The following is a 22,271-nucleotide window of genomic DNA, read 5'->3' as shown; positions in this document are numbered from 1 at the left end:
TCTATGTTGGAGAAACTGGCCGCCGATTAGGTGATCGTTTTAGAGACCACCTTTACGACATTCGCAAGAAAGATTTGTCTAAACCAGTTGCTCGGCACTTTAACTCTGCTAATCACTCTGAGCTTAATGCTATTGTTTTTGGTCTGTGTTTAACCCACTGCAGCAACAATCATCGTAAAACAAAAGAAATGCGCTTAATTCATTCACTTGGCACCGTTAATCCCCACGGGATGAACGAACGCTTCGCTTATAATTAAGTTATTTCCCACCTATTGTTGTTTTCGATCCTTTTGTTTTCCTTTGTTAAATGGCTTGCTTTTTTCTTATTGGTTTGTTTTCTCTCTCCTCTACTATATAAACATCTCTCTTACTCTTACTTTCTATTGACTCCGACGAAGGACTAACGTCCGAAACGTCAGTTACTATTTTCACTACGGTGTATAACTTATCATTCTACGATAACTGTTTTATTAGAAACACCGACGCAGTCCACGCTAGTGTTTACTAGCCATCATCAGTATATAAACAGTTATGTTAACGTTACCTTTTTCCCCCGAGGGAGGGCAGTTGTTGTCTTATGAATATTAATCATTATGTAACCTGAGCGCATGCGCAGTAGTATGTTAGAGATTGAACCTCGTGTAGTTCTACGCCATGTTGTTGTCTAAATAAATAAGTGGATTCAGAGTTCTAGAGTTGTTTCTTCGAGTTTACAGACACAGCAGACACCATCTGCACGCTGGAATGCTGTCTCGGTATATTTATGACAGTTACTCGCAAAACTTGCCCATCTGTTTTAACAGAACTTATGAAATACTTAAAAATATTTCAGACCAATTTACTGGTATCAAAGAGCTACTGACTAATAGTTCTTGGAAGAAATAGCCAATCATAAGTTCACCTAGACTTTCTCTGTAATGATAACGAAGAGAAGTTGGTGCTTCACTTCCACTGAGGTAACCAAAAAGCTGGCACATCTTGCAAGCTTACAAGCAAACGAAGATTTTAACAATGTGGTTGGCAGTAAAGCTCCCAAAAGTCGTCATTATGGCAGTTCCGAAAGCCAAAACTATAGATTTGGTGCTTCAGTATCACAGTTCAACGACGGCTTATTTCATCTAGAAAATGTAGCACAGTCGCTGAATCTAGAGGAAAGAAAGTCAATGCAATCATACATCACTACTGGTGAGAAAAAAGGCAAGCGGACAGGCAACGTAAGTCCACTAAGAAATTTAAGCGACGAAGGACGGATCTGAAGAAGACGAAATTGCGCTAAAAAGAAAAGAAAGAACAGAAGAAAGGCTGGTATGAAAGCGCTGTCGGAATATCCATATCATTCCCTCAAGTTAGTCATGCTATGATAAAGGATCTCGCTGAGAATATCACCGAGGAAGATTACGTAGAAACTGTCAAGATTGGCAGGCATTCAGACACAACGTAGCACATCTACAGGAAAGGTGAATGTCCAAGCTATAAAAGAACATGATACAGCTGTCTTTGTTCTCGATCTGGAGACTACTGGGCTGGAGAGAAGCAGTGACATAATTCAGTTGTCCTGTTTTTCAATGGATAAAGCAAAGTCTGTTTCCAGCTACATACTTCCGAAAAACCTTTCAAACCGCCTGCCTTCTAAAGTAACAGGGTTAACCATTACATACCGCAATGGCCACAAGATCTTGCTAAAGAACAATCAGGTCAGGGAATCAGTACAGCCGTTGTCCATAAAGGCATAGGTAGACGTAGATAACCAGGCTCTGACGTAACTAAGACTTGAACTACGTTTAACAGCACATACGTGGTTTTTGGTGGACGCTCAATTATAGTCGAAAGAGGGGGAGGAGTTACTCGCGTCCGCCTTCTTCACATCGTTCTTCAGTTCCTTTCTGGCAGGGGTGGTTTCATTTGCCGTACGAACAGGTGACTTCTCCGTAGACATTCCAACAGAGTTCGTGGCCGCACGGTCAGGTTTATTGCTTGGGGTTTTACGATCCTCATGTAGGATGTCCAAGTGGCGTCCCGAGCAACGCTTGCAAGAAGGTGACGCAGGGCAGCCAGGTCGCTGTAAACCACAGTTGAAGCAAAATCCATATGAAGCAGCGTATTGCCTTCATACAGGCGTCTTGTCGCACTTTAGTATTATTGGAAATTGGATAAGCTTTGTGAGCGTTTCCCTTACAAATGTCACATCCGGTTGAGGCCTGGTTGTCATCTGGTTTTATAGATGTTGTTGTAAGAGTCGACGGTTTCCTTGACATTTGAATCTTGTCCTGTCGGGCAGCCAGCCTGTTGTCCTTTGGGTTTTGTCTTGGCAGACAAAAGACGGGATCGTTCTTTATCAAGGCGTGTTCCTTCACGAAAGTAGCAACATCACTGAGACGTGCAGTTCGGCCTTATTCAATTATTCGGTAGTTTTCTTGCTGCCACTTCGTTATCATGTCGTAAGGTAGACGTTTGACGATCTTTTCTCAAGTTAGTTGCCACGCTTACTTCTCTTTCACATTCGTTGAAAAAAGTGGAACTCAGAACGCTTTCCGCTAAACTGTGTGGGTCTCATTCCGTTCAGCGACTGGATCTTCCACACATTGCCGCTACGGGATCCCTCGGCGACCTTCCGTATCCTCCGGTACTTGTCCTGACGTTGTCGTCGTAGCTCCACCTACTTGTCTTGTCGCTTGTCTTAGGGGTAGATCGGTCTATCTTTGCTTCTGGGGCATCACGGAGATCTTCTCTCACCAATAATGGAGGGGCGTGGTGAGGCGATACATCTCTGTGATCACTATACCTTGCACAATTTCCAATAGGAGTCAATACGTTACCGGGAGCCAGTGGGATTGTACTGCAGTCTATAGGATGGTACACGTTGTCTATCTCTTCCCATTGGCTTTCAACCTTCCATTCGAGCTCTGCCAAGATAACCTGTTCTTCGAGCATCCTGATTCCAATCATCCTTTTTCGCTAATGCATCATTCTAGCAATCTCAGCTTCTTCTTCCTCACGTGCTCTTGCGAGTTCCAGTCACTTCCTTGCTAACAGCATAGCTTTCAGCCTTTCCTTTGGCGTAGATCGTTGAGATCTTTGGAAACCATAGCTCGAGAGGGAAATATTGTCGTATTGTATCTGTTCACGTTGGTCATTTGGGACTTGCATCCGGCATTCCTAGATGACATGAGTCACGTTGTCTTTCAGTTCCCGGTACTTTGCCTAAGTTCCAGGCGATTTCTGTCTTTAATAACGTTGAGGTATGCAGGTTATTTTTAATTTTTAATTTTTTTAATTTTATTTTTTTAATTTTTCGTTTATTTTCTTTTATCTTTTGTTTTATTTCTATTTTGTTGTACTTATGTATTAAAAAAAAAGAAAATTAAAAACATAATGAAATCAATTTAGAATGAAAAAAAAAAAGAGAACATACATAAAAGGAAATGACATCAAAATAAAAATTAGTGGCAGTCCTCGGCCGGTGATTATTTAAAAAATAAAATTCTATATTTTCGTTTTTATTTTATTTTTTACTTTACTTCGTCAAGAAAGAAAAAACGAAAATAAAGAATATATATATATATATATATATATATATATATATATAAACTTACTACATGGCCCAATAATGCCATAGCTAAAAAAAAAACAAAAAACAAAAACAATGTTCATGGCCCATTGACGCCATAGACCGGAATGCAATGCGGGTAGACCTAGTGATCATAACACAGGCAGCCCAAACATTTCCCACAATGCTGTTAGCGGCTTGCTTAAGCTCACAACGTGCTATCCGTGCTATACTCGCTATTCCCCCAAAGAACAAAGATAAGGACTTATAAAACAAATTATTAGATAGCCAAAAGAAGAGTTTTGTCATGTCCAAGAGAAAAGTTGCATGGGAGAATTACAAAGATGAAGTAGGGAAGAAGAGAACAGCTAAAGACAAAGGAACAAATCCAAATTTGACTGATGGACTGACTGTTCAGCGCCTGTCAGAGACTGTGGAAGGAAAATGTCAAAAATATTCCCGCATTGGTCCATTAAAGCTGGTGCCATTTCCTCAAGATGACGATCTTACATTAGAAAGCATTAAAGCTGCTTGTAAAGCTCATTTTGGCACCGAACTCGAATGCGATTTGCTTGCTGGGGAAAGAGGTCCGTCCTACACTGACATAAGTCAAATAAAAAATTGGAAAGTTTTACATGTGCGTTTTGTAGAAAGCTTAACAAGCACAAAGAAGCAAAAACAGCCTATTCAACTCAGTGAGCCATCAAGAGGGAGCCCTACGAAAAGCTCTTCCTACATCACGCCGAAATCGGTAGCTGTACCACAATCTTCAGTTGTACCTTCAATATCTCTCAGTCAGATGTTGAAGTTAGGCAAACTCATTGACCCTGAAGTGGACATAGTAAGTCTAAAGCTAGAAGAGTTTTCTTTAAACAATATGGAGTGGTTGAAACCAATAGAGGTCAGAATTTCCCTCCAGCGGAAACCATTTGCACATGAATCATTCCGTGAAGCGTATATGGCAAAATCCATTTCTGGCCTCCCCAAAGGTAATTACGTGTTGAAGAAGTACAAGGAGAGTGAAATAAATGGAATCGTGGAGCTGTTTGGATCACTTGAAGCCCACACAAGGAAGTCAGTACAGCTCAATGCATTGGCTAGAAATTTTGCCCAAAGTATGGCTGAAGAGGTCCCAGTTTTAACGTTTGGTCAGACGTTTTGTTATAATAAGGTATACTTCTCTTCCTTAAACAATGAACATGTGACACTGGAAAGCCATCTAGAAGGAACATTTAAGAAGTACATTAATAATGATGGAGAAATATGTGTGACATCTGAAGACATTGGTGAAGTAAGCCAAATATCTGAGGCATACGTGCACTATACATATGTTAAGTCTCAGCAACAACTCATGGTCACAGATATTCAAGGGGTGGACTACAACCTGTGCGATCCTGAAGTGGCAAGCTCGGAACTAAAAGACCCTAATGACAACACTATTCGTTTCTGCACCGGCAACCTGTCCTCTCAAGCTATCAATAACTTCTTAGATAGTCATGTTTGCAAACGTTTTATCCAATATTCATTACAATGCATAAATATGTCAGTCATGGCATTTCAAGCAACCTTTTAATAGTCTATATGATGGTCTTTTTTTCTGATTGAAAAGGCAGTGGAAAAAAGTACTGATATTTGACACTAGTTGACCACTGGTACACCATCATGGAAATATTTGATATGTAAATTTATTGTTATGGTATGGTACCACTTAATGTTACTGATTACTATGAATTTCTTTCACATTAAGGTAATAAAAACTGAAATTTATTGACAATTTCCTAGAGACTAGTTCAAAAATCAAAATTTGTACTGCATTTTACCCTGCCCAAGACTTCTACCCTGGTAACGTCAGTGTAGTTTTATAGCACAGTATATATGTTTCAATTATTTTTAACTCATGCTTCATCATCTATTCTGTATATATAATTTATTATAACTAAAGACCAAAAGTTGGTTTAAGTACAATAAATCATTATTTAAGACTCAAGGATGAATGAGTATGAATAAAAAATAATTATAACTTGCTTGTGTAAACAGTAACAACTTGTTTTCACCAAAATTGTCTTTTAAATACAAATATGCATTTGCTGCCTGATCAGGCTCAATTTCATCAGTATTGGGAATATGCCTTGCACACTCTTGTCGAAAAGCATCTTCTAAGAAGTCATCAGTATTGTCAAGTGCACATGAAAGCTCGGCCACCTCTTGGAGGTCTTCATCTGTTACTTCATAACCACATTTCTCACCACCATGTTTCTCTGGACACATGTAAATATGTTCAGGAATTCCAGTGGGAAGTTCCTTTTGCCTTTGTCTTCTTATTCTGTGGTTATTCCAAACAGAAGTTCTGAAGAGATCAAGCTCTTTTTGTATGACAGGTACATAGACATATGCCAATATCATCCTGAAAACAACAAAAATAAAAAACAAGCAGGTAATGCATGAAAAAGTTAGTAACTAGTTAGTGTGTAAAAGTTTTTAGTTAAGAGCTATTTAGTTATTAACAAACTAAGATTTTATTCAAGCATGAACAACACAAAGCAAGACAATGACAGTCAAATAAGTTTTCCTTTTGTTTTCACAGTTTCTGTTTATGACTGCTAAGTATAAACCAACTGTTATGAATCTATATGAATTCGACTTAGAAATTATGACATGGTCTAAAGTCACAACAACCGTGGAATTTAGAGAAGAAAAGGAGCCTTTTGGGACAGGAGGATTTAGGGCAGCTCCGAAAGCAACTACTAAACACCCGAACTTCAAAGACAATGTTTGGGTAATTAAGAGATATCTGGAAAAGGTAAAGGACGGTATTGCAAGCGCTAATCAGACTGTGGAACAGCACACACGTAAACCAGTACAGATGCATTACTTGGCGAGGAATTTTGCCTCACAGTTGGAACACAAAGTCATAGAGCTATATGCAACTGGAGAGTATGGAAAAGTTCCACGTTATAGAAAAATATTCTATGGTGAGGATGATAACAAAGAATGTGTAACTGTGGAGGAGTTTATTTCTGGTAAGTTTACCAAGTACATGAACAACAATGGTGATCTTTGTGTTGAGGAGTTAAATGTTATTGTCCAAAAAGCTGCATGTCTCTCCCACTTTTAATATGAGAAATCTGATAAAAAGTTGCTGCTCGTAGATGTACAAGGGAGTGGGTATGACTTTTTTGATCCCGAAATTGCTTCAGATGACCTATATGATACCGATACCGAGTAAATACTATACTGCACTGGTAATCTGTCAAAATTGGCCATCACAAACTTCACTCAGAAGCACAAATGCAGCAAGTATTGTAATATTGTGGGTTTGCAACCACTGAATGGCTGAAACAAATTTGAAAACTTTAGAGCTTTTAGAGTTACAGCTACAGTATAGTAGGCTCAGTCCTTTGTATTGTTTATATTCATGTTTCAGTTGTATTGTTTAAGGGTTTTAATGGGGTTAGGCCAAGTAAACAAAAAAAAACGAATGTTTCTTTTCTGGGTTTCTATAAAAAGTATGTGGGCAAGCAGATTTTATTATTTTCTGACTTTTTATTATTATAATTTTTTTATTATTGGTTCAAGGTTAATAAAACACAAGCGGCCCCAAACAAAGAAGCGGGCGGGGACAAGAAACATTTTTTTTTGCTTGGCTTCAACAGTTTTTGAAAATTGGTCAAAACTCAAGTTTCATACAAAAAATTAGTAGTTAACAGAAATTTGAAAACCAAGATTTCATGATGTTGACTACAGTTGACTCCTATTCCAAAGTATTATTTAAGTGGACAATGAAAGCCAAAGTTAAGGCTACAATTATTAATCAAAATTGTTAAACACAATTTACATCAAAAATTGATGATTCATTACCGTTATAGTTAGCTATCTATGAATCAGGTATCCCGTTTGACACCCTCTTTAAACAAGGGAATGTGATTTAAAATTGAAATCATTGTAATATGATTTTTTCTTAATTTATATTCTGATTAAATATGACAAGAAAAAATCGAACATGGTAAACTGCCAATTCTCTTGCCAACTTATTTTAATTATAATATATATTACAATATAACCATTGTCAATATAACATAATTTTCATCCCCCATTCAAAAATAGCAAAAAATATGATTTGCAATAGAATTTTAAGTCCCTTTCTTTTTAGCAATTAATGCTTACTAAGTATTCTTTTTATAAGTAAACGAAAATCACTCTACTGTAATTTTGGGTTGAGATGGATACCAAATGATTTTCAAAAAAAATATGTCCATTACTATTGGACTTCTTTGTTTAATTTCATTAGAATATTGGCACTGCATCAATGAGGTCATCATACACTTTGTACATTTGATATCTGGAAATTTTGCTTTAAAAGATTGAAAGCATCTTTGGAATCTTTTGGTGTTAAATCGATCACGCATATGATACGTTCATACTCATCCCTAAACTCTCTGAAAAGAAAGTCATCAGGAACATCAAGAACTCCAGATAGCATAGCAACCTCTTCCAATTCTTCATCTGTCACCTGTAAACCTAAAAAATCCAATTATGGCACATGTTGCTAATGCAAAGTATTTCATATTAAATATATATAGATGGAAATATTGTGCCTTTTTTCACTTTAAATGGGGATTTTATCAATATAAAATTTATCCACCAGTGGCAGTCATTTTTCATGCAAACCCAGACTTTTTTTTGGTTGGCACCTACCTCAGTGGCAACAACCGCCAAAAAAAAAAAACAGATAGAAAGAATTAACTGCAACCTTCTGAAACTTAAGCCAGTTACTTACCACACTCTTGAAGACCATATTGTTCTGGAAGTTGTGGATATGATTGGGGATTCCATCTGACAAAATTGTGTTTCTTTGTGCTCTTATCCGGTGAGTGTTTCAAACAGTGTCTTTAAAAGAATCCACCTCTTTCTGTACTGCTGGAACCATTATAAATGCAAGAAGCATTCTAGGACATAGTTTAAAATACTTACAGTTTCGTGTCAAAAAGAACAAAAACATAGCTTAAGTGAATTATTGCTCTATTTTTAGGAGAAGATGCAGATTAGCTGTCCAAAATTTGTTAACAAATTTGTGAACCATTTAATTATTATTATATGTTATCAAGAACATAACAGTCATCACTATAAGATCAATGTTTTGCAGCAGGAATAAGAATGCTCTCTCTCTGAAATTCTCACTATTGATCCAATTTATTGTTCTTTGTTTATAAATTTGTTTGCATACAGCTATTCTCAAAAAGGTTGTTGAGATGAAAGAAAATTTAGCCAATAACAAAGTAATGAGCATATATATTTTTGATTTTCATCGAGAATTTGGAATCAAAATATACTTAATAACATCAATTACTGTATATTTTGTGCAAAAATGTATTGTAGTTTTTATGGCTAAACTTAAATGTTTGCGAGAAAATTGAAAGGTTGATATATGCAAATGACTTTGTTGTTGAGTAAATGTGTATTGCAACTGGACAATCTATTCAAGAATGGCTGTATGGGTATATGACATTGTTATAACCATGGTTAGCATTTGTATGCTAAGAGCTCACATCAAAAACAATTGCTTAAATGGAACACTAACCTGTCCACTTCATCAGTGGGATCATATTGAGCTTGATCCTTCAGCCAGTTCAGTTGATCTCTTTAAAGAACGTTTCCAACCAGTTCATGCAACTCTTTCCACCAACGTTCTATCTTTAAAGGAAATGAATATTGGCAACAAGACTATCTATGGTTGCACATTACTTACTCAGGTTTAATAAACTATAACATTTACATCCCTTAGCAGGCAGTCTACTGCAGTAAATCATCCTGCAGGTGGGGGAATATTATCAGTGACTAACTTTTGGAAATTCAGCACAAACTCATTTATATTAGACAATTAAGGGAGTGGCCATTAACTATTATGGGAGGAAGGGCGGTAAAATTTTTAAAAAGTCAGCCCAAAAAATCTTGTCCCTGCCAAATCCAAGCCCAAAAAATTGTGGCCACCAAATACTGAGCCCAAAAAAACATAGCCCTTCCCTCAGTAATTAATTTACGCTTCCATTAATTATTATAAGCTTCCACAATTCAAGAGATACATTTAGGATAGTCATATAATTGAAAAAAATCCCCGATGACACTTCAAAGAACGTGGCTATACGTACTTACTTGATTTGAGGTTGAAGGGCCATTGATCACAGTATCAACCGGTTCCATGTCATCATCATGATTACTTCTGAGAAAGGCATGCATGGTGGCCATTGTGCCCGTTTCCGTACCTTTGTCAAGTCTAATGATCGCTGGCATTAAGTTGGTTGCCAATAGGTGTTCAAGGTACCATCGTCCTATAAGCTGCGGGTTGCTGTTACTGACCCACACTCGGATCCACATAAGCTTTCTACTTGCAGTATCTAAACAGCCATAGATTGCTATGCGAAACGTTGAGTTCTGATATCCCATAAGCTTATCATGTCCATCTAAAGAATACACAAAATTAGGGCCCTTTGATGAAAAATTTCCTTTCTTTCTTACCCTTTTACCAACAACACCTCCACCAACACCTCCACGTGCAGCTATCATCTAAAATCTGATTATTATTATAATAAACTAAATTTAAATTCCGGTAATCCCAAGGCTGTCTGGAAAACTATTAACCAAATTTTGAATCGAAAAAATGTTTCAAATACCATTTCTGAACTCAAAATTGGCGACACGAAATTGTTCGCTTCACATGAGATTAGCAATGCGTTTAACGAACATTTTGCAAGTATAGGGTCCAAACTTGCTTCTACATGTAAAACCTCTGAAGTCAATTTCGAAAGTTTTATCAGACCTGTTAACACAGAATTTAAGCTTAATGAAATAGATTAATCTACTGTATTAAATTTACTACAATTAAAACTACCCACTAACAAATCTAATGGACTTGATAATATATCAAGTATCTTGCTTAAAGAAGCTGCCCCGGTAATTTCTAAATCTCTTTGCGATATTTTCAACCAGTCTATTCAAACGGGAATTTTCCCTGAAGATTGGAAACTTGCAAAAGTCACTCCAATTTTTAAAGCCAATGAACGCTCTGACCCTAGTAATTACCGACCAATTTCCGTGATTGGTACTATTGCTAAAATTTTTGAGAGAATCGTTTACAACCAGTTTTATGATTATCTCGTGTCTCATAAAATTCTCAGCAAGTATCAATCAGGGTTTCGCTCCCTCTCTTCCACTGTCACAGCCTTACTTGACTCTACTAATGAATGGTTCTTAAATCTCGACCAAGGACTTTTAAATACTATAGTATTTCTTGACCTAGCTAAAGCCTTTGACACTGTTAATCATGCTATATTACTTAAAAAACTATATCTTAATGGTGTCAAAGGCTCTTCGCTTGAATGGTTCAGTTCTTATCTAAACAATCGGCAACAGAGATGCTTTGTCAATGGTAGTCTTTCTGATTCTTCTTTTTTGACCAGCGGCGTTCCGCAATGAACGATCCTAGGTCCATTATTATTTCTAGTTTATATCAATGACCTTCCCTGTTGTCTAAATTTTTCATCGGTTCGTATGTACGCTGATGACACGAGCATCTCTTTTGCTGCCAAAACCCTACATAAACTTGAACCAGCTATTAATGATGATTTGAGTAAAATAAGTACTTGGCTTTTAGCAAATAAACTTAGTCTAAATGTGACAAAAACCGAGTACATTATCTTAGGGTCTCACTTTGAGCTAAATAGCTTAGTGCGCAAGCCGTACATCCACATTAATGGCTCAGCTATCCCCAGAGTATCATCTAGTAAACTTCTGGGAGTCCATATCGATGAGACATTAACTTGTGATGTTCATAATGAACATATTTGCAAAAAAATATCTTCAGCTATCTATGGGCTAAAACGCGCAAGACCTTTTGTACCATTTAATACTCAAATCGTTATCTATAATTCTTTAGTAGAACCTCTATTTAATTATTGCTGCGAAGTATGGGGTAATTTAAACAAAGAACTTGCCGAAAAACTACAAAAACTGCATAACAGAGCAGCAAGAGTCATAACCCAGTCAGACTATGATATTAGATCTGTTGATATTTTACAAAGTCTTGGCTGGGAAAATCTTGAGCATAAACGCAAAAAGGCTCTTGCTGTCTCTATGTTCAAATCTGTGAATAAGCTATATCCCTCTAACATATCTGAGGGGTTTTCGCATGTACATGAAAAAACTTCTTATAATTTAAGAGAATGTACTTCAAAACTATGCCTACCTCACCCCAAAACTGAATTTCTAAAGCGCAGTTTTAACTATAGAAGTGCTAAACTATGGAACTCTTTACCTGAAAATCTCAGAGAAGCCTAATCTATTAACGACTTAAAATCCAAACTAAAAAATATTGACCTGTCTGTCAATGGTCTATAATTTTTTCTGTATGTATTTTATTATTTATACAATAGCTATATATATATATATATATATACATTTCTATTTATACTATATTCTAGATCATTTTAATTCTACACTGAACTATCATTTTTAAATCACGGCTCCCTTGTAAAACAAATGTGATAATTTGAAGGAATCCCGTGTATAAATAAAGAACAGTTCAGTTCAGTTCAGTCCATCTGGGTCAAGATCCGTCATGACATCGTATACTATATCTCTTGTAGTAAACAGGTTATATTTTTGTCTGATCTTTCTGTGCATTGCCCTATACCCCAAGAGCTTTCCTGGCCCTTGTAATTCCTTTTGCACCGCATCTTTGACTTCGTCGAGTTGAATGTTATTGTCATTATAATAAATGTACGAATGCTCCATGTATATTCTGGAAAGTCACTTTCTAAGAAATCTAAAACTTCTTCTTTATTTAATCCTTGTTGTACATACTTCTCCATGGCCTGTTTGAGGTCATCATCATCTTTCCACTTTGCATTTCGGTTGTCCGCCATTTTGAAAGCAAGGAAACTCACGTGGGAGCCCGTGCTGGGACCTGGGCTCCATAAACTTGTGCGCAAGGCATGATGGTAGTGGAAGCCCTCGGCCAGTGATGCTTTTATTTTTATTTTTATTTCTTTTATCCTTTATTAATTTTTTTTTTTTAAGTAATCACCGGCCGAGGACTGCCACTAATTTTTATTTTGATGTCATTTCCTTTTATGTATGTTCTCATTTTTTTTTCATTTTATTTGCGTTTTATTCTAAATAGATTTCATTATGTTTTTAATTTTTTTCGTTTTTTTTTTTTTTATTTTTTTATTTTGTTTTGTTTTGTTTAATACATAAGTAAAACAAAATAAAAATAAAACAAAAGATAAAAGAAAATAAAACAAACGAAAAATTAAAAAAATAAAATGAAATGAAAATAAAATATAAAAAATAAAAGTAAAAGAAATTAATCTAAATAAATATTTATTCTAAATAGATTTCTTTATGTTTTTAATTTTTTTCGTTTTTTTTATTCTAAATAGATTTCATTATGTTTTTAATTTTTTTCGTTTTTTTATTATTTTGTTTTGTTTTGTTTAATACATAAGTAAAACAAAAAATAAATAAAACAAAAGATAAAAGAAAATAAAACAAACGAAAAATTAAAAAAATAAAATGAAATGAAAATAAAATATAAAAAATAAAAGTAAAAGAAATGAAAAAAGAAATGAAAAAATGCAATAAAATAACGCCATATTTTATGAAATAAGTAGTGGCAGCCCTCGGCCACCATAGATTATCAAGCAAAACACCGCACTCGCTCGTAATTCGCTGATTTCACTTTCAAGTGACGCAGGCTAAAAATATCACAATGAAAATGTTTATATAACGTCAACATATAATTATAAATACTTGCAAACATGGTAAAAATAGCCAATCATGAGGAGCCCCGACCCTTCTTTTTTTGTCCCAGCGGTATATCTTGGAAGCGTTGAGTAGGTGACAAGTCAATTGGCATTGTCCAGTCGTCAGAGGCTTCGAATGATAATATAAACAGCATGAAGAAGGTTGCTTTCAAGTGTTTTCGATGAAAATAAGCAGCTCAGTTGTTCAAGCTTTAATAGGATAATGCTTTTTATGGTCATGGCCAACTCTTGGCGCGAGAATCAAAACTTGATTCACCTCTTGCATCACATTCACTTTGTGGTTCGTCGTTGGCACCTCAACATGATGTAACATGACGGTCTTCCATCAAGTGTTCTCCTCCACTCTAGACGTTAAAAAGCACTGGTATGCTCTAAATTCCGAAGTTTGTGGTACCCTTCCGAGGAAATTTTCTAGTTATAAAGTTTTTAAGGTTTTTCCAAGCGATATTCTTTAGGTGGCGATAAAAGAATTGACTACGATCGATGGAGGCGAAGTTCCCGCTAAATGGTTCGTAGGCTCAGAGTCGAATGCAAACAAGAATCGAACTCAAAATGTTTTCGTATCATCAACGCTTGGTGTGTTTGCAGGCATTCTGAGCTCATGCAAGGAAGGAGGAAAGAACGAAAACTTTGGGTCCAATCAAGCACATATTGGACCTTATTCAAGAACAGAAGCTTGACAACGAAGACGTCTCGACCCCTATTAAAGCGAATAAGAGACCATTGCTCGATGAAAGAAAGCAAAATCATGCCCATTCCTAGCTGAGCCAGCCAAATCAAATCCATTCCCAGCCGAAAAGCCCCCCCTTCAAATCTCATTCAGCCCAGCCCGCCAAATCTCATAAATCAGTCCAGCCCGCCAAAACTTCATTATTTCAAGCAGACCCCGCCAAATTTTTATTGCAGTTTTTCCTCACGTAACAGTGGCAGCAATGAATTTTCCATAATAGAAATTGAGAATTCTGATTACACTCCAGCCGTGAAGAAAAGAAAAATAAGAAAGCAGGCAAATAGAATCATAAAAAGAATTAGCGGACGTATCTCGATATCAAAAAATATATCTCTTTCCTTTTCACTTCCATATATGGACTCTATGAATCCTACAATCACTACTGGTGACATCACTTTCCTACATCTACAAAACGAAGGCCAGGAGCCTCACTGATAAATGCACATGCGAACCCTTCGATGGTTTACAAATTTTGGATTTCGGTCTTGATTTCTCGATTTATTCTCCTTGGAATGGAAAGTAATATTGACGATCAAACGCCATCAACATCTGGAATTCCTTCCACGACACACTCAGAGAGAGAAGATGTAAGTAAACTTGTTCAAAATCACTTCATTAAGGCTTTAAATATGGAGTACAGAAAAGTGACAAGAACTGGTATACTGTAAGCTTAATATGGTACGCTATTTATTCATGACTGTAGATACGATAGATACTGAGAACTACAAACTTAGAAAATAATGTTCTTGCTTTTACAGTAAGCTAAATGATGACTCGTTATCATGCAAATTTGTTGAAAATATGAGTAAACTTGTGAAACGTATAATAAGCCTGGTTTCCATAATAGATAGCCCAAAAAATCTTCCAGCGAGATAACCGAACTTTTTTTATCTTAGTTTTGGTGGCAACAGCGTTTGCTGCGATCGCTTGAACGATTTTTTTGGCGATCATATGGAAACCAAAGCACATGGGATGGCTGGTAGTTCGGAAAAAGACCAGAGAGCCAACGGAGGTTGAAGAAATCGACTGCTCTCAGGTAAGGTATAAAGCTTAGTTTGGTTCTTATTTTATTATCGTTCTATTCGAGACTCCGAATTTTTAAGCAAATGCTTTTCACCTACATGCTATTAGCTGAAACAGAATTTAATAAAAAAATGTAACATTTTTTCCAGGGTCCTGTCGCGATATAGAAATTAGCTCCTCCTCTGAAGATCAAGTAAGTGCATAAAAGGGCAAGGGCCATCTTCAACAACAAATAATGTTGAGAGGCAAATATGACAAAATTTCATTATGTTATGAAAGCAGTAGAACTAGGAATTCAGTATCACAAACAAATGTAAGCTTATATTTCCAATTATATATTTCATGTATTAATAAAAGATTGTGAAAATTTTGAGAAAGTTTTAATTAAGAGTAGCTGTTAGAGGAGAACATTAATTTTGGAACAGTCATGCCTGATTTTTGTTTTGACATTGCCAAAGTTTTTTCAGTTAGGTGTATACACCGCTCATATTGGCTGCTGATAGGCAGTGCACCCCCAAATATTTTCAATTTTGATTAAAATGTGGCTAAGCTGCTTATTAAATATTTGAAAATGTATCAAATATTTGAAAAAAAGTCTGTTTAGATTATTCTTTTCACGATAACGCGTTTAAAACATCAAATAAACTTCGGGTAATTTAACAATAAATGTATGGTCAAAACGACGCTAACATGAAGGTGTTGAGTAAATGACGTCACAGCGTAAAACCGCTGAACATAATAACTCTTTGACCGTGAATCAAAAAATTAATGGCGGACGAAAATAAATCGTAAAATTTTGGGCCCTTTCCTTTCGAATATCAGAAAGATATTTCAGTGAGTGGTTCTTAATGTTTCAACATTATTTCAGCAAAGTTCCAGTTCGAATAAAAGAGTTTTAATTTTGGAGCGATTTTCGTCCAAGTGGCCCTTTAAAATTGTAATAGTCAAAGTAATAGTCTAATAGACAGAAAATAAAATAAATGGAATTAGGGTCTACTAAAGTGTCTCAGTCTAGTATCTATTTCACGGGTTTATTGACTTCACTCTAATATTTTCACTATGCTCTTTACCGCTTGTATAGTCTATTATCTCTACCTGCGTGGAATATTTCTATCCCAACAAGGGAAAGCCTATGTGTTTATTTCATCTTCTCTCTCTCTCTCTCTCTCTCTCTCTGCAGGAAAGATACAGGAAAGAGAAGGCATAAGCAGAACACGGAAGAGAAATGGACAACATTCTTGCCTCCTTGCCTTGCCACAGCTAATAAAAAAATGCGAACAAAGCAGCAAAAAACCACAGTGAATGCTTAAAACAATTGAAGGGGGATGAACCTCGGATGACTAATGGAAATTTTGGATAAATCCCTGAATATGTCTTTATATAGTTACTGTTCCGTATGGGGAATATATAAACCTTAAAAAACAAGAAAAGAAATTCATCAAAATGATAAGAATGCTGGAACTGAAGTCTGAAGAACAAAATAGCGTTCAGACTGTGTAAGAAATGTGTAATGATCTAAAAATATAAATATTTGTAACCCTTTCCTCTCATCGCTCCACTATCTTTTTCATGTCTGTGAGTACCACGTAATTGAATGCGTACGAAGGCTAGATTATGGCACAAGAATTACGAAATCCTTAATCTGTTTACAAGTCTGAGGTATAAATCAGGAAAAAATCGTATATCAAAATCGATGGAAGTGGATTAAGATTGTACTAGAGAATGAGGTGGAATACCCAAATCACAAGTATGTCAATAGAAAATATGTTCATTTTATAGTAATGATGAAAAGGTAAATTATACACCGTGAAAAGATGAAAAAACTTACTGACGTTTCGGACGCTAGTCCTTCGTCGGAGTAAAAGAGAAAGAAGTGGTAGAAAGGAGTGTATATATGATAGAATAAGACAAAAGAAACCAATGAGAGCAAGGTAGGCAAGGAAACAAAAACAAACAATCAAAAGACAAAAGAAAAGGTTAGTTGAAAATAAAGCGTTCATTAATCCCGTTGGGACTAAGAGTGCCCAATAGGTGAATAAGCCGCATTTCTTTGGTCTTGCGACAATCATTATTGCCGTTAAGCAAAGAAAGACCGAAAACAATGAAGTCAGAAAGAGAATGGTTAGCTAGATTAAAATGGCGGGAAACTGGTTTGGTGGGATCGTTATTGCGAATATCATAAAGATGATTGCAAATGCGATCACCAAGACGGCGGCCAGTCTCGCCCACATACAAAAGATTACAGCGGGTACATTTAATACAACATACAACATTAGAAGTGGTACAAACAAAATGGTCAGTGATTTTAACAGTTGATTTAGGACCGACAACAGAAGTGTGAGAGACTATGTGAGGACAAGTATAACAACGTTTACGAGAACAGCGAAAAGTACCAGGTTCTTTGTTAGAGGGAAGAACTCCCTTGACCAAGAAAGAACGGAGATTACGATCACGTTTATAGGAAAAGAGAGGGCGGTTGTTGAAAATAGCAGAAGTGCGAGTATCAGAGTCAAGCAGAGAAAAGTTGCGGTTAACAATGGGTTTAATGGAAATGTTAATAGGATGATACGTAAGAGTGAAAGGAATGCGGTCATTAGAGGGACGAGTGTGAGGAGTGAGAGCGGTGGTACGATCAATAGTAGAAACTTTACGAATGGCGCGATCAATAACATGAGTAGGATAATTACGCTTAAGGAAGAAGGAACGCATCTCAGAACATTTAACAGAAAAATCAAGATCATCACTACACAAACGACGAAGACGAAGAAATTGCGAGAACGGAATAGCGTTAAGAGTGTGCTTAGGATGACTCTCATTCTTATTTACTCTACTCGTCTTCTCATCCTAAGCACACTCTTAACGCTATTCCGTTCTCGCAATTTCTTCGTCTTCGTCGTTTGTGTAGTGATGATCTTGATTTTTCTGTTAAATGTTCTGAGATGCGTTCCTTCTTCCTTAAGCGTAATTATCCTGCTCATGTTATTGATCGCGCCATTCGTAAAGTTTCTACTATTGATCGTACCACCGCTCTCACTCCTCACACTCGTCCCTCTAATGACCGCATTCCTTTCACTCTTACGTATCATCCTATTAACATTTCCATTAAACCCATTGTTAACCGCAACTTTTCTCTGCTTGACTCTGATACTCGCACTTCTGCTATTTTCAACAACCGCCCTCTCTTTTCCTATAAACGTGATCGTAATCTCCGTTCTTTCTTGGTCAAGGGAGTTCTTCCCTCTAACAAAGAACCTGGTACTTTTCGCTGTTCTCGTAAACGTTGTTATACTTGTCCTCACATAGTCTCTCACACTTCTGTTGTCGGTCCTAAATCAACTGTTAAAATCACTGACCATTTTGTTTGTACCACTTCTAATGTTGTATGTTGTATTAAATGTACCCGCTGTAATCTTTTGTATGTGGGCGAGACTGGCCGCCGTCTTGGTGATCGCATTTGCAATCATCTTTATGATATTCGCAATAACGATCCCACCAAACCAGTTTCCCGCCATTTTAATCTAGCTAACCATTCTCTTTCTGACTTCATTGTTTTCGGTCTTTCTTTGCTTAACGGCAATAATGATTGTCGCAAGACCAAAGAAATGCGGCTTATTCACCTATTGGGCACTCTTAGTCCCAACGGGATTAATGAACGCTTTATTTTCAACTAACCTTTTCTTTTGTCTTTTGATTGTTTGTTTTTGTTTCCTTGCCTACCTTGCTCTCATTGGTTTCTTTTGTCTTATTCTATCATATATACACTCCTTTCTACCACTTCTTTCTCTTTTACTCCGACGAAGGACTAGCGTCAGAAACGTCAGTAAGTTTTTTCATCTTTTCACGGTGTATAATTTACCTTTTCATCATTACTGTTTCATTAGAAACACCGACGCAGCTCACACTAGTTTTTAGCTAGTTATATCTGTTCATTTTATAGCGAATTTTGCGAGCAATCATGTGAAATGTAAAAGATGAAGCAATTCACTTAGATGTTTTGGCACGTTCTGTTACCAAATTGCCAGATTTGAGAAAAAAACACTAAATCGGAAAACTTTTTTGAAAGTGCTGGTTAACATTTCAGCGAAAGAAATTGATATTGTCAAACGAGATACAAGAGCCCAAGCAAAGGGACCAGGTTTTGTTAAGCACAGGGCAGTTAGGATAGGAGCCTCTGTTTGTATTGCTGCCTACCATACCTATCTAGCCCAGCCATCCCAATCACTGATTCAATCCATTTGTTATCCTCATTTGTTTAAACTTAACAGCAAGGCCATAAAACATGGTTGCAAATACGAAGGAATCTGCAATTAAAGCATATGTACAATATATGAAATTGAATCGTGAATTTTAAACTTGAGAGATGTAGAATATTTATCCACAATGAATCTAAATATATCCATGCTACACCAGACGGTTTAGTTGCTTGTGATTGTTGTGGATTGGGTTGTGGTGAGTTTAAATGTCCAATTTCAATCCAAAATGGTGACATGGAAGGGTATGTCAAGAAGCCAAGCACATGTCTAGAGAATGTGAATAGACAATTTAAGTTAAAGACAACACACAACTATTACTCCAACAACAGTTGTTTACACTATCATAGAGGAAATATTGTGACTTGTGGTTTATTCAGTTGATTTGTGTGGAAATTAAATCATTGTTTATGACCGAATCACTCCTGACATAAAACACTCACAAACTCATAAAAAGAGTTGAAGCCTTTTGGAAAATATGTATACTTCCTGAAATGTCGAAAAGCACGCAAGGACTCATGAGTGGCCAAAAGCCAGAAAAAATCAACACCTTGGGAAATTCCATCGTGCATTGTTAGAAGACTGCACGAGTACCCCTACGTCAAAATCGAAATTGACACATACTAGCTCCACTGCAACTACGAGCTCTACGTCCTCAAGTGACAACTCTTTTGGACTCTTCAGAGCTGTCTGTTTCGTTTGAAGAAAATTGACTTTCTCCCATTTTCAAACAAGCATATCAAAAGGTCGTGCGCCTTATTAGTTCCGTTGACAACGTCGTTAAAGTCCCTGGCCATCACAAAGGCTACTTTGTAACAAGTGAAACTGAAGCGAGCCTGCATTTGCCAGTGCAAGGGCTTCAAGGTTTCCTCACTTTGTTTACACTCACTCGCGTTTGAACAGCGAAGCAATAATCTAGAACAATACATGTAACTAAATGAAATTTAAGCGAAGTTAAAACCGAGACAATGCATGCTGCTCTGCCGTCTTCCTAACAATGTGCGGGAGGGACCTAGGGCATTCTCAAGGACTCACTTGTTGTTTGCAGTGCTGGTTGATTTTCACCAAGAGTTTTTCTACTTTTTTTCCCTTTGTTTTCACCCCTCTTTTTCACTGTAACTATCTGTAAAATCCCCGCAGAAGCTTCCAAGTCGACGACATCCTCTACCTTATCATCTTGCTTGCCTTCAGCGTCGCTGTCTCCAGACCAAAAGTTTTGGCGGCTTTTCATCTCGCTGTCAGCGAGGCGATGGTGGCTGAAAACACCACACCAATTCAAAGCACTTCTTCGCTCCTTGATGGCCCATTCGCGTCCACAATAACGTCTTTTCTAGACCCAAGCGGAGCTGTACTTCCCAGTCAAATCCCAGCAAGCTCCCTCAGCGGAGGTAGGTCGACAGTTTCTTCCTTTTTACCAATATTTTCATTGCCAAACGCCAATGCTTCATTGCCTCCCTCATTAAGTGTGAGCTCCACTGGCAGTATGTAGTTTTCAGCGTCATCCCCTTTCAAGCCTTTCGTAGTAGTCCCTGGGTATTCCGCTATTCCATCCAAATTGGTGTCACAGATAGTTTCAGGAAAATTTACCTAAACGATTTGATGCCTGCGAACTTGGCCCCAACATCGGGTGATGAGCCCCAGCAACGGGTGATTAGCATGCTAGATGGTCGTTTAGTTCTTACAATCCGGCCAAAGAAACCGTCTTTTCGGGGGCCGTACGTGGCTTACTTAGAAAGAAAGAAAGGAGGGAGGGAGGGAGGGAGGAAGGGAGGAAGGGAGGAAGAAAGAAATGTGTTCCAATATTTATAAACTTATAAACTCAATCACCTTAGTCACCACATCTTTGACTATTCCATGCAATTCTGCTTCATCAACTCCAGATCTTTTTGATGTACCATTTTCTTTACAGTATCTTCTTACCGATCTTAAGGAGCTCACTTATCTGATGATACTATTTACTTTCATAATACACCTAAATGAACTGCGCGATCTAGGTGTGTTGTCGCCTTCCTAAGCGAACAAACGTGGAATCTTTTACTGTGGTAAAACTCGTCTTTGAGCGATAATTCGCCAATTACAATGTCCGAAAGTTCAACTAATGTTGATCCTAAGGGCAGGAAAGAAAGTGTTATAAGAAAGGGGAGTAAGAATGACATGGAACTCATTGAAGCCGATGTCAAAATCCAAGACGGAGAAAATGGCGCCAAAAAGGACCTGGCAAATGTGGTTAATGCCAAGCTCAAAGACGGTCTGCTGGACGAAAAATACAGGAAAAGATGAATAAGTATCACAGGCCTGGGAACTGTGAAGCTCTGACCAAGGTCCGAGTTAATCAAGCTGTGTAGGACCATTTATCGCCATCAGTTCGTTCACAAGATGTGAAACTACATAAGGTGCAGGCTGCTATCTTCAAAGGAATGTGCGCGTTGACAGGCACAGGTGACAGTCTTTTAGGCCCTTTGCAATCGCTACCAGCAGGGAACGATCTCTTACAAAGGTCAACAGACGCACTGGCATTGTTTGCTAATGCAAACCACGAACTGAATTAACGATGAAGAGAACTGATTAAACCAGATCTTTATGATGAATAAAAACATTTGCGTTCTTCGTCTCTGGCAATTACCGACCAATTATTTGGTGATGATTTGCCTAAACAAGTAAAAGAGTTGACTGAGGTCAACCGTGTTAGAAAGAAAAACCCATCAAAATTTCAAAAGGAAAAACGAGGGGAAGCAGAAGTGACTCAGAATCCAAAAAATTGGGATAATCTTTGCTTTGGAAAGAAGTCGTTAGAAAACGCTACCAAATTCATAACGAAATATGGAGGTACACTACAAATTTTTTTCGTCCCTGTCTTTTGTTCAAAATTCAAGAAATTTTAGAAATAAAACCCAGAAGGG

General features: G+C 37.1%; 2 pseudogenes; one reads left to right on the top strand and one right to left on the bottom strand.

Moving 5' to 3' along the window:
• Nucleotides 1–5,530: 5,530 nt before the first annotated feature.
• On the bottom strand, nucleotides 5,531–12,465 carry LOC116306694 (uncharacterized; annotated as a pseudogene).
• An 8,985-nt stretch (nucleotides 12,466–21,450) lies between these two features.
• On the top strand, nucleotides 21,451–22,253 carry LOC148909358 (uncharacterized; annotated as a pseudogene).
• Nucleotides 22,254–22,271: the final 18 nt, after the last annotated feature.

This window comes from Actinia tenebrosa, unplaced genomic scaffold (genome assembly GCF_029948245.1).
Source record: "Actinia tenebrosa isolate PJP-AT-01 unplaced genomic scaffold, QUT_ActTen_1.0 PGA_scaffold2__45_contigs__length_23673736, whole genome shotgun sequence".
NCBI classification, from domain to species: Eukaryota; Metazoa; Cnidaria; class Anthozoa; order Actiniaria; family Actiniidae; genus Actinia; species Actinia tenebrosa.
The sequence above is the reverse complement of the archived record's forward strand: the minus strand, read 5'-3'. Positions and strand labels throughout refer to the sequence as shown.